This window comes from Zootoca vivipara, chromosome 14 (genome assembly GCF_963506605.1).
Source record: "Zootoca vivipara chromosome 14, rZooViv1.1, whole genome shotgun sequence".
Taxonomy (NCBI): domain Eukaryota; kingdom Metazoa; phylum Chordata; class Lepidosauria; order Squamata; family Lacertidae; genus Zootoca; species Zootoca vivipara.
In genome coordinates this window covers 10555026-10571960 of record NC_083289.1, presented here as the reverse complement: position 1 = coordinate 10571960, position 16935 = coordinate 10555026, and the positions used below count along the sequence as shown (strand labels likewise).

Genomic DNA, 16935 nt, shown 5'->3' with positions numbered 1-16935 from the left:
TCATCTTCTGGATGCAGGTCTTTTGTTACTGGCAGCAATTACAGCACCAGATTACAACAGGAACGGTGCTAACTTGCCCACAGGTATCTCTGTGCCAGGATTATGACCTCTGCATACGGAAGCAGACAGTACCTTTGGTTAGCCTGGTGGCATAGAGCCTGTCTTTCCAGGCATGTGATTGTAAGTTAATGAATGGCATAGGAAGCAGGAAACAAAAACACAAGCAAATCCAAATGTTATTCCCACACAAGAAAGTAATGTTTAACAAGGGTTGCTGCAGTGGGATTATGGGACAGGGCAGGACCTCATCCTCCTCAAGCCAGTAAGTTTACGCTACTTTAAAGGAAGTGATTGGCAGCTAGGGTTGATTCCCGTATGTTCATTGCAAAAAGAGAAGACACAGGTGTGGATAAAATTTGCATATGCTATTCTCCCCATCTCCATTTTATTTAGAACAAAAGAAATCTGCAAGAAAAATGGGACAGGAATGGAACCATAGGCAAAAACTCCAAACTTGCTAATGCTTGATCCACAACACTACCTTCCAGTGTTCTGGTAAGTGAGTGCAAAGGCAGTGGAATGACTTACAAACACCTATTTTTATTAAAAAGAAATATGATTAAATGTTATAGTTATAAGTAATATAGCTAAATAACTTCAACTCTGGAGATTTGATGCCCATCTTTGTAGACAATACTGAGCTAGATGGATCAATTATCTAAGGTAGCTTCCTATGTTCCTGAAGCATTGTCTGTCAAAGAAGGATCCCACCACCAAAATTAAATTTTTAAATGTGGTTATTATTCCAAGCACTTTCTACAGCAAGTAGATGCAATTTATGGAGATAAGCTGCCCTCTCCAAAAATTGCACCAAAGGGTTTTTATGACTCCTCTGATGTCTTTTTGGGTGTATGTAGCACAAATGTCAGATGATCAAGGGTCTGGAAACCAAGACTTATGAGGAGCTGGGTATGTTTAGCTTGGAAAAGAGCAGACAGGGAGGAGATATGATAGCCATCTTCAAATATCTCAAGGGCTGTCACATAGATGTTGGAGCAAGCTTGTTTTCTCTTGCTCTGGAGTGTAGGACTTGGACCAATGGCTTCAAGTTGCAAAAAGGAGATTCCGACTAAACACCAGGAAGAACTTTCTGACAGTAAGAGGTGTTTGACAGTGGAATGGTCTCCCTCAGGAGGTTGTGGACTCTCCTTCATTGGACGTTTTTAAGTAGAGGTTGGATGGCCGTCTGTCATGGATGCTTTAGTTGAGATTCTTGCATTGCAGGGGGTTGGAGTAGATGACACTTAGGGTACTTTTCCAACTCTATGATTCGATAAGTCTATTAAATACCACAGCTAAACTAGTATACACACATATGCCAGTCCTAAAAGAACTACACTGGCTCCCAGGACATTTTTGAGCACAATTCAAAGTGTTGATGATAACTGTTAAAGTCCTAAATGGACAAAGCCCTGTATACCTGAAGGAGCATCAACCACCACCCCCATTGTTCAGCCTGGACACTGAGGTCCAGTTCTGAGGGCCTTTTGGCAGTTCCCCCCAGTGTGAGAAGTGAAGTTACAGAGAACCAGGCAGAGGGCCTTCTTGGTAGTGGCGCCCCGCCTTGTGGAACGCCCTCCTGTCAGATGTCAAAGACATGTCTGATGTTTCGCTCTGTTTTGTTATAGTCTGCTATATATCATCATCAAGTCTTCTGTGTTTCATATTTTTAAAAGCAAATCATACTTGATTCAAACAGTGTATGGGATGCTCAAAAGCACTTTTTAGTGCCTGGCTTCCACATCCAAACAGAACTCAGCCTTCTTTACCCATCCATCAGTGATCTAAGTACAGTAGGGACAAATGCATTGCTCCCCTCTGCTGGTTGAGGCTGGAGCAGCTTCAGTCTGTTGCAATGACTCCAGTGGGTTACACCACATTGCCAAGGAAGAAGGCAAAAGGAGACACCAGCTTGCATAAAAAGTGTAGATGCAGAGATGCAATTTTAGAACTAATTGCTAGAATCTCAATAGTAATGCAATATATCTCACTGTAGTGGAGGAAAGAGGTGAACTGTGTGCCTGTTCATTCTCTGGACAACTTCAAGTTTCTGGTTCTCCTTTTTAGGATGCTTTATCTTTAAAGCTGAGTTGGACCAGGCAGGACTCATTCAAATACAGGACTATAATATAGGATACATAACATCCCAGATGCATATCAGGGTGGGTGTGTAATTTTTGTGGCAAAGTGAGCAGTAAGTGTACGTGGATCGTTCTGTTTGATTCATAATCCTCTGTGGTTAAAGAACTATGGTGCCACTGTCCTGTGGGTTGCTCATCACTATGTTGACCTCATCAAGATGATGGATGCCATCAAAATAACAAACCTCATTATCTTGGTATGGCTACGTAATCCACTATATTTGTCTTAATGACTGGTGATTAAATCCTTGGTTGGCTGCTTCAGAGGCAAAAAAACAACAACCCATCCTTGAAAATATGGACTGCAAACTCCACTTTCTTTAAGGAATTCTGAAAAACTGGTTGGTTAACTATGGCTGCTTTGCAAGTAACATATGGGACATTTGCTGTACCTGGATTGTTTTCCCAACAGGTCAACATTCTAGCTCTGTACACGCTATACATTTAAAGCACATGGCTTCCCTCATAAAAAAATCCTTGCAACTGCAGCCTACCCCTCGCAGAACTTGGTTGCAAAGCTGATCTTAGGAGGCTTGATCCAGCAGTGACTTCAACACTCCTTTCTGCTGTGATCAGCTGTGCAGTGCAGTCAAGTCTCTACCTGCCCTACACCTGACATTGTTGTAAACAAAATCGGCCCTTATTCCCTTATGGGGTACACAAGAGCCCTTATAGAGTCCTTTGTAGGTTCTCCATTGGTAGGAGAAAATAACAGAGGCCAGCCAGAGAATATTGAGAAGCAAAGCAGCTAGTAAGCCTGATCTTTATTAAAGCTGTTGCAACAGGGTGCTCCCCCCCCACCCACACAGGAGAGAGGAGGAGGACCCAGAACAAAGGTATGCAAGCCCTAATAGAGACATTTTAAATTGCCCGCCCTGGAGTCCAAGACCACCCCCAGATACATCATACTTACATCACAGAAAAGGTGGTCTACAACAGAAATCTGAGTGTTTATCTCCTGTCTGGCAGGTTACCTGTTAATGGTCACTTGACTGGATTACCTGGGGAGCCTGGCCAGTCTTTTTGTAATGATAAATACTTAGTTCCTGAGCCAGGTCACAGGCTCACCCTATTCATACACAGACATACCCTTAAGACAGGATTTGTGAACAAAAAGACAATGGGGAGGCTTTTCCACTTTTCTTCGACCTTGCAGAGAAATATTTGAGGTCAATTTGGGAGGGACAAAATGGTTTCAGGACTTTTTCTGTGGGGTTTCAGACATGTGGTTTATATATTTATGTACGTGTTTGCTTGGTACATTTATGAACATTTATTACATATCTAAGACCTTAAATTTCTTATAACAACATCATATATGACATTTGGGGGATGGGGGCAAGTGGGGGTGGTTTGGAGAAAATGGCATCCCAGGCCAAATTGGCCCACAAGCCAGAAGTTCCCCACACATGGGGTAGGCAGTACTCACCTAGATGCAGCCATGATCTGACTCAGTATACAGAAGCTATCTATGTTCCTAATTTTCCCCGAGCAGCCTAATTTTGGGGGTGGGGTGGGGGAAAGCTTTTAGTTGTCGGAGTCAGAGAACCTTACCTATCCGCAACAGATCACCCAGTGATCTACCAGTAGGTTCTGATCCAAGGGGAGGCAAACTAAGGCCGGGGGGCCGGATCTGGCCCAATCGCCTTCTAAATCTGGCCCATGGACGGTCCGGGAATCAGCGTGTTTTTACATGAGTAGAATGTGTCCTTTTATTTAAAATGCATCTCTAGGTTACAGTGGTACCTCGGTTTAAGTACACAATTGGTTCCGGAAGTCTGTACTTAACCCGAAGTGTACTTACCCTGAAGCGACCTTTCCCATTGAAAGTAATGGAAAGTGGATTAATCTGTTCCAGACAGGTCCACAGAGTACTTAAACTGAAAGTACTCAAGCCAAAGCGTACTTAAACCGAGGTATGACTGTATTTGTGGGGCATATGAATTTGTTCATCCCCCCCAAAAAAATATAGTCCCCCCCCCCAGGTCTGAGAGACAGTGGACAGGCTCCCTGCTGAAAAAGTTTGCTGACCCCTGTTCTGATCTAACTTCCAACCCAGCCCCGTTGTTGAAAAATGCTAGTACAGTATCTTAACAAGGGAGGCGTGGGGGGGGGAGCGGTCTACTCCTAATATTCATAGAGCTCCATCCTTGTTAAACTGTGGCTGTGTACACAACAAACCTTTGAAGCACATCCCAAGCAAGCAAATGCGTACACCCCCCCCCATTCCTGGGAACAATAGTTTGCCAAGGTTGCTGGGAAATGTAGTTCTTTGAGGGATCAACAACGTTCCTGGGATTCTCTGGGCGGATGGAGGAGGAATGTGCTTTAAAGGTACGTGGGCGCACAGCCTCCAACCACCCCCTCCCTGGTTCTCCTGCTGCCGAGAGGAGCAAGGGCATGGAAAGAAATGCAGAGTGGCAGGGAGAGGGAATGTGACTTACGAAGGCCGCCAGGAGACGCGTCATGAAATATTGAGCAGGCTCTCCGGTCTCTGCTCAAGTTGAGATGATGGGATGTGATGCTGGGTCCAAGGCAGAAGGGGGGGGGGGAGAGGCACATGCTGCCTTTTGCTCTTCTTCCAAACTAAGATCCACAAGCGCAACCATTTCTCTTTGGAGCTGAAACAAGACATTTGCTGCCTAAAGCAGGGACAGGGATTGGAACATTATTTTTTTCACCAGAGTGCCATGCTCCCTTCTAGGCAGTGTTCCCATGGTGTTTGGGGCCAGAGACAAAAGTGGGCAGAGGAGAATGCAAATTTTACCTTAGTAGGCTACAGTAGGGTAGTTTCAACAAACACAGAGAGACTCTTCAAGTGTCCCTATTTTCCAGGGACAGTCCCAGATTTACAGAAGAAGCCGCCCCGGTTTCTGATTTGATCCAGGAATGTTCCAGTTAGAACATTCTATTTTCATCAGAGAAATGTTAGAGGGTATGGAACTATCTGATTCCTGAGCCATCTGAAAGCAGCTCTGATTTATTATGTTTTTATATCTGTTGGAAGCCGCCCAGAGTGGCTGGGGCAACCCAATCAGATGGCTGGGGTAAAAATAATGAAATTAATATTATGGAATAGGTCGTCCCTATTTTCATTGGAGAAATGTTGGAGGGTATGCACACACACCCTCTCTCTCATATGCACACCCTGTATTCTCTATCCACACAAGGAAGCAGAATTATCAGAGTTCAAGGACACATTTCTGCCTGGCAAAAATCCTCAAGGATGATTGGAAGCAAGGTGCTGTTGAGGGGCGTGGCCTGGAAGAGTGGGTGTGGCTTGGGGAGCAAGACTTAGAGAGCCACAGTTGACCCTAAGGCAGGGGTCAGCAAGGTTTACCTCACCTGGGCCGGTTCACTCCAGCGGAGATCCCTCCATGGACCAGATTGCACGCTCTCCAGATTTCCTGCGTCTGTGCAGACGCGGTTTTCGGTGCCGCGGAAGCGAGTCCCCGCACTGCGCTGCGCCAGTCTAGTGCAGCGCGCGGGGACTTGCCGAGCGGGCGGCTCAGTTCGGGAGCGGCTCGGGGCCCAGTTAAACGACCCCCATGGGCCTCTTGTGGCCCATGGGCCTTAGGTTGCCTACCCCTGCCCTAAGGCATAAAGGTTCCACACCTCCAGTGGCAGACCTTGGGGTCTCAAATTCCAGCAGCAACCTTGATCTCTCACACTCTAAATAATAGTTGTGGCATCTCCTAGGGTGCCTCCAAGGCTTTGCATCCAGTGTGATCAAACCGGTTGCGCTACCCTAAATCTGCCTCTGATCTAAACCAAAGTAGATAATGGTATGTATGTGTGGGTGGGTGTCCCCATTCTAGGTACAGAAGCCACCTGGGCTGATAGGGACAGATAGAGATGGATTAGGGACAGGAAGATCTGTAAGTTTTATTGCTCTCTGTTTCTCATTTTTTTCCCATCTTAAATTCAGTTCTGCACATTTTGCAGCAATTTGTAATTAAAAAAAAGATCCTCATGAAAGATCATCAGCATTTTAGTGCAGATTTCTCCCAACAAACCCATTTTTTATACACAGTTTTTACTAAATGTACATATTTTTGAAAGCCATTCCCCCCGAATAAAATGGATTGTTGTATATTTTATGCACACTTTCCCCTAATAGATGCATTTTTGTAAACACTGGTTGGGGAACTGGATTTGCAAAAATTGGGTAAGTGCAGATTTCAAAAGATGGCTGTGTTTCAATTTGAGTATTTCTTCACTTTAGATTTTGGTTTAAAGGTACACTGAGTCTAATTCCTCCCCACAGCCTTGTGATGGAACAGCAGCCTTCACTGTGCCCTAGAGCAGCAGGCTAGCTTAGGGGATATATTCTCTCTCACTGACACTTCCCCCAAAGAATTCTGGGAGCTGTAGTTTGTTGAGGGTGCTGAGAGGTGTTAAAAAAGGTAAAGGGACCCCTGACCATTAGGTCCAGTCGTTAGGAGAGCCCTATTCCCCTCATAGTGTTACCATTCCCAGAGTTCCCTAGGAAGAAGGATTGATTGATAAATTGCTCTGGGAATGGTAGCTTTGTGAGGGGAAGAGGGGTCTTCTAACAACTCTTAGCACCCTTAACAAATTACAGGCCTCACCCATAATTCTTGGGGGGAAACCATGAATGTTTGAAGTGGCATGATATTGCTTTGAATGTATAAAAGGTTTTTTTTTAAAAAAAAATTTAAGGAAAGTGACCCCTAGATGATGGTTAAGTCTGACTATGGGGTTGCGGCGTTCATCTCTCTTTCAGGCCGAGGGAGCCGGCATTTGTCCACAGACAGCTTTCCGGGTCATGTGGCCAGCAGGACTAAAATGCTTCTGGCGCAATGGAACCCCGTGGTGGAAACCAAAGCGCACGGAAATGCTGTTTACTTTTCTGCCGCAGTGGTACCTATTTATCTACTTGCACTGGCGTGCTTTCAAACTGCTAGGCTCCCAGAAGCTGGGGCAGAGCAACAGGAGCTTACCCCGTCAAACGGATTCAAACCGCCAATCTTCGAATCAGCAAGCCCAAGAGGTTCAGTGGTTTAGACCACAACGGGGCTCCACCAATAGCCATGAGATGGTTCAGTTCCCTAGATAAGCTGGGTGAGAGAGGGAGGGCAGTGGAAAAGTATGGACAGATTGAGATACATGGGGGTCACAGCCCGAGTCTCTTAATGAAGCCACATTCATCTGGAAAAACACCTCCTACCCTAAGAACTGCTCCAGACTTTAAGATGAAGTAAAGAGGCCCTGATTCACTCTCCAAGTTACAGTATGTGTAATCCAGCTTGTCTTCCAAAAGAAATGGCCTTGTATCAAAGCAAGTGTTATCCCACACTTTCCAGTATTTCCACCATTGCATCGTCTATTCATTTTATGCCATGCCATCCATATAGGGGGTTACAAATATTTGTAATAAGCAAAATTAAAGAGTAAGTCTGGCTGGCCACTATGAACAAGAGGATGCTGGATCTAGACGAATCTTCACATTGATCCAGCAAGACTCATGTTATTGTTATGCCCTGTCTAGTTGGCATGAGGACAGACTTCCATGGAGATTTCCAGTCACAAGAATGATGGGTGTCAGATCTCCAAACTGAACATCTCCCCTTCACAAGCCCACAACTGTATCCAATGCAACAGCTGCAAATAACAATAGCCAAGAGCCTTTCTTGTGCCAAAGCCTGTGCTACCATCTACTGGCGAGCAGTAGGCATATGCTTTTCTTCTCTCATTGAGGGCATGCGGAAGAGACCCGAACTAGACAATAAAAGAGGCCTAGATCTTCCTCGAAATCTGGCACTTTGGCACAGCCTCTTTGTTGAGAAAGGTGACCTATGCAGGCTTCCAAAATAGAAACCCACAAAGTTAGTATCTAATCCTTAGGCTGCTTGGAGTTGTGAGCCAGCCAGGAATCAGGCACGGGGAAATCAGGGGTTAGGAACCTTACACTCAGGGGCTGTATTCAGCCTGTCATACCCCTCTGCCTGGCCTTAGGTCTCTAGGCCAGGCATAGGCAAACTCGCCCTCCAGATGTTTTGGGACTACAATTCCCATCATCCCTGACCACTGGTCCTGTTATCTAGGGATCATGGGAGTTGTAGTCCCAAAACATCTGGAGGGCTGTAGTTTGCCTATTCCTGCTCTAGGCTATAGCACTCACCAGTCCTGCTTATACTGTCCTTGAGTACTTTTGCCTGGCTGGACATTATCCCTTGATCTCTGATAATACCTTTTGCTTGCCTGGATGAAGGATAGAGAGATGTGTGTTATTATTGTGTGTTATTATTGTGTTGTTGTTTAGTCGTTTAGTCGTGTCCGACTCTTCGTGACCCCATGGACCATAGCACGCCAGGCACTCCTGTCTTGCACTGCCTCCTGCAGTTTGGTCAAACTCATGTTCGTAGCTTCGAGAACACTGTCCAACCATCTCATCCTCTGTCGTCCCCTTCTCCTAGTGCCCTCAATCTTTCCCAACATCAGGGTCTTTTCCAGGGAGTCTTCTCTTCTCATGAGGTGGCCAAAGTGTTGGAGCTTCACGATCTGTCCTTCCAGTGAGCACTCAGGGCTGATTTCCTGAAGAATGGATAGGTTTGATCTTCTTGCAGTCCATGGGACTCTCAAGAGTCTCCTCCAGCACCATAATTCAAAAGCATCAATTCTTTGGTGATCAGCCTTCTTTATGGTCCAGCTCTCACTTCCATACATCACTACTGGGAAAACCATAGCTTTAACCATACGGACCTTTGTCGGCAAGGTGATGACTCTGCTTTTTAAGATGCTGTCTAGGTTTGTCATTGCTTTTCTCCCAAGAAGCAGGCGTCTTTTAATTTCGTGACTGCTGTCACCATCTGCAGTGATCAAGGAGCCCAAGAAAGTAAAATCTCTCACTGCCTCCATTTCTTCCCCTTCTATTTGCCAGGAGGTGATGGGACCAGTGGCCATGATCTTGGTTTTTTTGATGTTGAGCTTCAGACCATATTTTGCGCTCTCCTCTTTCACCCTCATTAAAAGCTTCCTTAATTCCTCCTCACTTTCTGCCTTCAAAAGGTTGTGTCATCTGCATATCTGAGGTTGTTGATATTTCTTCCGGCAATCTTAATTCCGGCTTGGGATTCATCTAGTCCAGCCTTTCGCATGACGAATTCTGCATATAAGTTAAATAAGCAGGGAGACAATGGACAAAGACAACAGGCATATAAAAGTTATTATTGTATATAGACATAAATGTTGTAACTTTCAAAAATGAAATGGCAGTATACAGCTTTTGTTGTAAATAAACAGACAAAGGCCCAGCTTGACCAGTAAGCTTTATAGACCTTTCAAGCCAGTGGCGTGGGGACAATGGCTGTTTGAGCAGGCACACTGAATAAGTACTTAACCACCCATGGAACACTGTGACCTACAGTGGTGATGCTTCAGCAATGTTGTGTAGTGGTTAGAGTGTTTGCACTAGGTTCAAATTCCCACTTTCCCATTAAACCTCAAGGACTGCCCCTCTCCACATAAACCAACCTGGACTCTGTATTTATCATCCGAGACCCTTCTCTGTGTGCTTCCTCTGAGAGGTGCAGAGGGTGTTGACATGAGAACAGGCCTTTCAGAGTTGGCTCCCTGCATATGGTATGCTATCACATACACTCCCCCCCCCAAGTGTCCCTATTTTCCAGGGACAATCCTGGAATACAGAAGCCGTCCTGGTTTCTGATTTGATTCTGGAATGTTCCTGTTTTCCTATTTCCTCCCCTCCATGTCTTGGAGAACAATTAAAAGTGGGGTGGGTGTGTAAGTGCAAAAACGGAGTCCTGTTTATACTGAAAATAAAATTCCTGCACCAAATGAAGAAAACGGTGAAGCTGGCACATGAAGCCTGTTGTAAACAAAATCTGCCCTTATTCCCTTATGGGGTACACGAGAGCCCTTATAGAGTTCTTTGTAGTTTCTCCATCGGTAGGAGAAAATAACAGGCCAACCAGAGAATATTGAGAAGCAAAGCAGCTAGTAAGCCTGATCGTTATTGAACTGTTGCAACAGGGTGCTCCCCTCACAGGCAGGAGAAAGGAGGAGAACCCAGAACAAAGGTGTGCCTGCCCTTATACTGTATAGACATTTTGAAATTCCCTGCCCTGGACCTCAAGACCACCCCACCATACATCATACCGGTACATACAACACAGAAGGGGTGTAGCCCAATGAGGCTGCATTAAAAAAATTTTTAAATTGTATTTTAACCCGTATTTTAATTAATTGGTTTTTTTCTTTTATGTTTTATTGTAATTTTACTGGTGTTAGCCGCCCTGAGCCCGGTTTTGACTGGGGAGGGCGGGGTATAAATAAAAAATTTATTTATTACTCAAGTCTGGTTGAAAGATTTGAAAAGTCTAAGAATGGAGAGCAATAGGGGCCTGGAAGATGCCTATCACCAATTAACTGCACTTGGACAGCAGATTGAGAAAGCACACAGTTCGACAGGTCATTTGGTCTGCCCCACTACAGCATTTCTATTTCTAAATTTGCATCATAACATCCAAAATAGCATATGCAATTTTAATACAAATTAATCTCCTTTTGGGCTATGCATTTTCTCTTTTCTCTTGACGTGGAAGCAACCACTCAAATTTTGCATCAAGATGTAAGGTAAAAAGGTAAAGGACCCTTGGACGGTTAAGTCCATACAAAGGCGACTATGTGGTTACGGCGCTCATCTCGCTTTCAGGCTAATCTCGCTTTGTGCAACAGAACAGTTGCGCTCAGTGGTTTAGACCACAGTGCCAGCTGCGTCCCAATTTTTTACCTTTACCATCAAGGTGTATCAAGTGCACTGCTTCACAGAGTGCCCAGGAAAGGCCTATTTAGGTCCAGCACAGTTTCTAGGCAAAGGCAGCGTCAGCAAAACCAGCAGCTGGCCAGTTCTAAACTGGGCGGCTGATCGATTGGTTCACACAACCTTTTAAAACGGATAAATGACAGTTCATGATCAGCTCTAGGAAACAGCTGGTTCAAACCTGCCTGCAATTTTAAAGTTTGTGTATGAAAACATGCTTGACAACGCCCACGACTGGTGTGGGGTATTCAAGCTGGACAGTGTGGCACTAATAGCGTTTTTGCCACATACAGCCTGTGGAAAGGTGTGAAGTGAACCTCTGGGTGCAAAGCAGGGTGCATGGCACAGTGCGTACATCTATTTTGAGTCTGTTTGGACTGCCAGTGCTTGGCTCACATTTGGCATATTGTTTCCAGCTTCCGTGCTCAACAGGGCTTGGGAAAGTGGGGGGGTGGGGTAGGAGGGGAAGCAGCTGGCTCTGTCCGCTGCCGCGAGCTGTCTCACAGGATCTGTTCCCACGGCCTGTTGCCCTTCCTGTTGCAGCAGCTCTTTGGGGGGCATGCCAGAAGGCCATTGGAAGAGACTCTAAGAAATTATGACCAGAGTGGGGGCTAGGATAAGAAGAGAACTGCACTGTAACAACATCCCCAGGACAATTCTCTTGTATGTGGTGCTCCATCCCCTTCCTTCACCAGGCAGCTGGCCGCAGCGGCAGCCAAATGTTCAGCTCTCCCTTGCTGAGTTCACTTCCACTCTTCGGTGGGACTGGTCTCCAGACCCCTGGATGTGCTGCTGTGGATCCGCTCCAGTTTGTCAATGTCCTTCTCAAAATGTGGCACCCAGAGCGGAATTCCAGATACAGCGTGTACAATGCAGAGTAGACAAAATGATGACTTCTCATGATCTGGATACTAGGCTTCTGTGAACGTAGCCTAAAAGATGAATGGAGATTTGCACCCAAGTCTTCTCAGTCCTAATCCAGCATTTTAACCAATGCACTGCCCTGGAACAATTTCTAATATAATAATAATAATAATAATAATAATAATAATAATAATAATAATACCCCACCCATCTGGCTGAGTTTCCCAACCAATCTGGGCTGCTTCCAATTAAAGATTAAAAATACATTAAGACCTCAGTCATTAAAAACTTCCCTAACAGGGCTGCCTTCAGATGTCTTCTAAATGTGAGATACAGGTAGTTGTTTATTTCTTTGACATCTGATGGGAGGGCATTCCACAGGGTGGGTGCCACTACCAAGGCGGCCCTCTGCCTGGTTCCCTGTAACTTCACTTCTCGCAGTGAGGGAACCTCCAGAAAGCCCTCGGAGCTGGACCTCAGTGTCTGGGCTGAACAATGGGGATGGATATCCTTCAGGTATACTGGGCCAAGGTTACCAGATTTTTTTCAATGTATCCGGGGACACTTTTCAACTTCAGTAGGAATGATAGGATTTTGCCAGGGGACTGATTTGTAAATACAGGGACTGTCCCAGGGAAACGGGGACGTCTGGTAACCTTACTTTAAAGGTCAGCACCAACACTTTTAATTGTGCTTGGAAATGTACTGGGAGCCAATGTAGGTCTTTCAAGACGAGTGTTATGTGGTCTCGGCAGCTGCTCCCAGTCACCAGTCTAGGTGCCACATTCTGGATTAGTTGTAGTTTCCGAGTCACCTTCAAAGGAGTGTATACAACTTTGGTCCTACTCAGAGTAGACCCATTAATATTAATGGACACACCTAAGTTTATCATTAATTAGAGCTATTAAATTCAATAGGTCTGCTCCAAGTTTTTTTTTAAAAAAAAAAAAGGTAAAGGAACCCTGGTGACTATGGGGTTGTGGCGCTCATCGCGCTTTCAAGCTGAGGGAGCCGGCCTTCATCCACAGACAGCTTTCCAAGTCATGTGGCCAGCAGGACTAAACCACTTCTGGTGCAATGGAACACCATGACAGAAATCAGAGTGCACAGAAATGCCGTTTACCTTCCTTCCACAGCGGTACCTATTTATCTACTTGCCCTGGCATGCTTTCAAACTGCTAGGTTGGCAGAAGCTGGGACAGAGCAATGGGAGCTCACCCTGTCATGGGGATTTGAACCGCTGACCTTCCGATCAGCAAGCCCAAGAGGCTCATTACAAAGCTGCTATCCTAACCTCACATACCTGAAACAGAGACTAAGGTTCATTTATTTCAATATAACTTACTTCTAGGGTTGCACAATAAAGCATTAAAGCCAGGGTAACCAATATGATGCCCTCCAGGTGTCATAGAATCATAGAACTGTAGATTTGGAGGGAACCATGATTTGGAGGGAATCATCTAGTCCAACCCCCTGCAATCCAGGAATCTTTTGCCCAACATGGGGCTCGAACCCTTGACCCTGGGATTAACAGTCTCATGCTTTACCAGCTGAGCTATCCCAGCCGTGTCATTGGTCTACAATTCCCATCATTCCTGACCATTAGCTATGCTGACTGGGGCTCATGGGAATTATAGTCCCAACAAAACCTGCAACGCCTGTAGGGCAGCACTTTGGCTATCTCTGCATTAAAGTTTTTGGGTGTTTCTGATTTATGACATCCCTCCAAACCTTTTCTCCAAGGAGCTCATTGCAAAGTACCTGGTTCTTTCTTCCTCTCCCCCCAAAACCCATCCTCAACAACACTCATATCAATAACAAACTTAGTTGGTCTCTAAGGTGCTACTGGAAGAAAAAATTATTTTGTTAACACTCTTGTAAGGTACGAAGCAGACTGAAGTCTGGTATCAAATAAACATGTCACACTTGATACCATTTTCTTCTTTCCCTGTGGTTGGAAATGAAACGGTACAAGCTTTTTTCCCATGTGAATCCTAAAAATAATATGTAGCACATTCCAACTTCCTTTAGTAACAATCAGCAGCCTCTGTGGGAAAGGCTGGTTTTGTTTTTCCTGAGCAATATAAATAGAGCTCTTCCTCTAATAAGGACATTAAATTAGAAGGAGGGTGGGGAGAATGACAGTAATAGGCTTCTTTTGAACTTGGACTCCAATTGATTTTGACTTCCTGTAGAGTGAGCAAGCTGTTACATAGGGAGAAGCAGACTTGTGGCTTCAAAAGAAGTGATAAAGAAAGTCACCTGTGATCCAGTTGGCGTTGGGGTGGGTGTGAGCACAGAGGAGCCTCTGCTCAGGGGCAGAATTTGGGAATGGCATCTCAGACATCTTCCTCTGACAGTGGAAGCAGAAGACAGCTATCCTAGCTAATACAGGTGGAAGGATCTGTCAATGTTGCTTCTCTGGGTTTCCCAATTTTCCAATCTTAAATTCAGTTCTCCATATTTCTGCAGCAATTGGTGAATCTACTTATAAAGGAACAAAAAATCCAGTGAAAATTCTTAAGCATTTCCATGCAAATTTCCTCTAATAAACATATTTTTGTATGGTTTTGACAAATGGACACCTTTTGACCAGCATTTCCCCCCGATATAATGAACTTCTGTATGTGATTCTCTCCCTTTCTCCTCTCTCTCTCTCTCACACACATACATATATAAATTTCATTTCTATACTGTCCTTCATCCGAGGATCACATGGTGGTTTACAATACCTGTGGTCCTAAACAGCTGTTTTATTCTCTCCTTTAATGCTCTTTTCTTTCCTGCTTCTGCCTTCTATTTTAATTATTGGAATCTCTAATTCTAAAGACCTACTAGATTTCCCCTTTCCCCTTCCTTTCTTCTTATCAACAGGACACATCTTTCCTGTGGTGGTTTCATTTGAGATCAGATACCCCCTAGAATAGGGGACCCAGGTGGCGCTGTGGTTAAACCACTGAGCCTAGGGCTTGCTGATCAGAAGGTCGGCGGTTCGAATCCCTGTGACGGGGTGAGCTCCCGTTGCTTGGTCCCAGCTCCTGCCAACCTAGCAGTTCGAAAGCACGTCAAAATGCAAGTAGATAAATAGGAACCGCTACAGCGGGAAGGTAAACGGCGTTTCCATGTGCTGTTCTGGTTTGCCAGAAGCGGCTTTGTCATGCTGGCCACATGACCTGGAAGCTATACGCCGGCTCCCTCGGCCAATAATGCGAGATGAGCGCGCAACCCCAGAGTCGGACACGACTGGACCTAATGGTCAGGGGTCCCTTTACCTTTACCTTTACCCCCTAGAATATATATTTAGCAAATTCTATTATGTAATAAGTATGAGTGGCCATTAAATAATTCCTCCCTGTCCCATGGCAAATAGGATTAGGCATTAGGCTGTTGATCTCTTGTGATGGGAAAAGCCTTTGTCTTGCTTGTCACAGTTAAGCCTTCAGCTCTTATAAGAGTTAGTTTGTATGGTCAGCATTAAAGGAGAGGCATTTTTAACACTTGATGTCTGGCTGCAGCTCAGTGGAGGGTGTCTCCATGCAGCTCATGGAAGAGGGATTCCCATGACAAGTGCTTGCTTGCACAGCACATTTAACCCAGTAGCGGGGCAAAGGTCACATCCTGCAGTGATTTACCTTGTGCTGCTTAATCCTATGCAACTTTAGAAAGACCAACCATGCTCAAAGTGAAGCGTGCATAGCTTTGCGGCCAGGCAGCACAAGCTTATCTATGTTTCCTGGGAAGTTTAATTGTGTTCAGATGATCTTACTCCCAGTCCCAACCTAATCAAATGTGTGAAAACTTAGTCTAGTTACGGTAGCTTTTTGAGGTAGTTAGCAAGGAAACAGAGGGACCCAGGTGGCGCTGTGGGTTAAACCACTGGGCCTAGGGCTTGCTGATCAGAAGGTCGGTGGTTCGAATCCCTGTGACGGGTTGAGCTCCCGTTGCTCGGTCCCAGCTCCTGCCAACCTAGCAGTTCGAAAGCACATCAAAATGCAAGTAGATAAATAGGAACCGCTCCAGCGGGAAGGTAAACGGCGTTTCCGTGTGCTGCTCTGGTTTGCCAGAAGCGGCTTTGTCATGCTGGCCACATGACCTGGAAGCTATACGCCGGCTCCCTCGGCCAATAATGCGAGATGAGCGCTGCAACCCCAGAGTCAGTCATGACTGGACCTAATGGTCAGGGGTCCCTTTACCTTTACCTTTAGCAAGGAAACATCAAACTAAAACAAGAGAGGGTGATAATGGCAGTGCAAAACCGTATTAAATGGGGTGGCTAAAAGAGGAAAGGCATCAGGTGGGGGGGAAGGGTGACACAGATTTACATTAAAATTGCATGTTCAAATTGCATGTTCTAATTTATACCCATAGATCCACATTATGAAAAAACCAATTACTATAATTCAAATATATGCACGCCCCCTCCCACCTTAGCAGAGAATAATTTGACGAAGTGGCCTGTGTGTGCCTGCGCAGTGTGCTGTCCAGGTGCTGTTTGCTGGTGGGCAACTCCAAGACCCCTCCTGCTCTCCCTTCATTTTTTAAAAAGGACTTTGATCTTTTTGTTGTTGTTGTTTAGTCGTTCAGTCGTGTCAGACTCTGCGTGACCCCATGGACCAAAACACGCCAGGCACTCCTGTCTTCCACTGCCTCCCGCAGTTTGTTCAGACAGCCCTTAAAACAGGGGACGCCCTCAAATAGGGGATTGCCCTCTAAATAACGCCTGGCCACCCAGCCACCCATGTCCGAGTACAGTACTTGGGAATAAGTGCCATTGAACTCAATGGGCCATGGGCTCTGCGTGCGCAGCAACACGTACCTGAACCCTGCGCTTATTCGCTCAAAGGCGGAGCTCTCGAGGTAAAGAAGCGCAGCCCAACCTGGGAACGCGACTTATTGCCGCATTAGCAGCAAAAAGAATAGGTGGCATTGCAGAGCAACAGGTAAGGCGCGCGCATCGTTCGAGCCGAAGCTGTGTAGATCCGTAAACAGGCGCGCGCAGACGACAACCCACCTGTACCAACCCCTCGCTGGAAAAAGCCCACGTAGCAGTCCACGTGCCGCCTG

At 45.6% G+C, this 16935-nt stretch overlaps 1 long non-coding RNA gene across 1 annotated transcript; it reads right to left on the bottom strand.

The window, feature by feature from the left end:
* Positions 1–5725: 5725 nt before the first annotated feature.
* On the bottom strand, positions 5726–16876 carry LOC118093114 (uncharacterized). The gene is made up of 3 exons (XR_004693601.2): positions 16688–16876; positions 14134–14355; positions 5726–9330 (listed from the first exon to the last, which is right to left on the bottom strand). It is a non-coding gene; the product is annotated as an uncharacterized LOC118093114 (long non-coding RNA).
* Between the last annotated feature and the right edge of the window lie 59 nt (positions 16877–16935).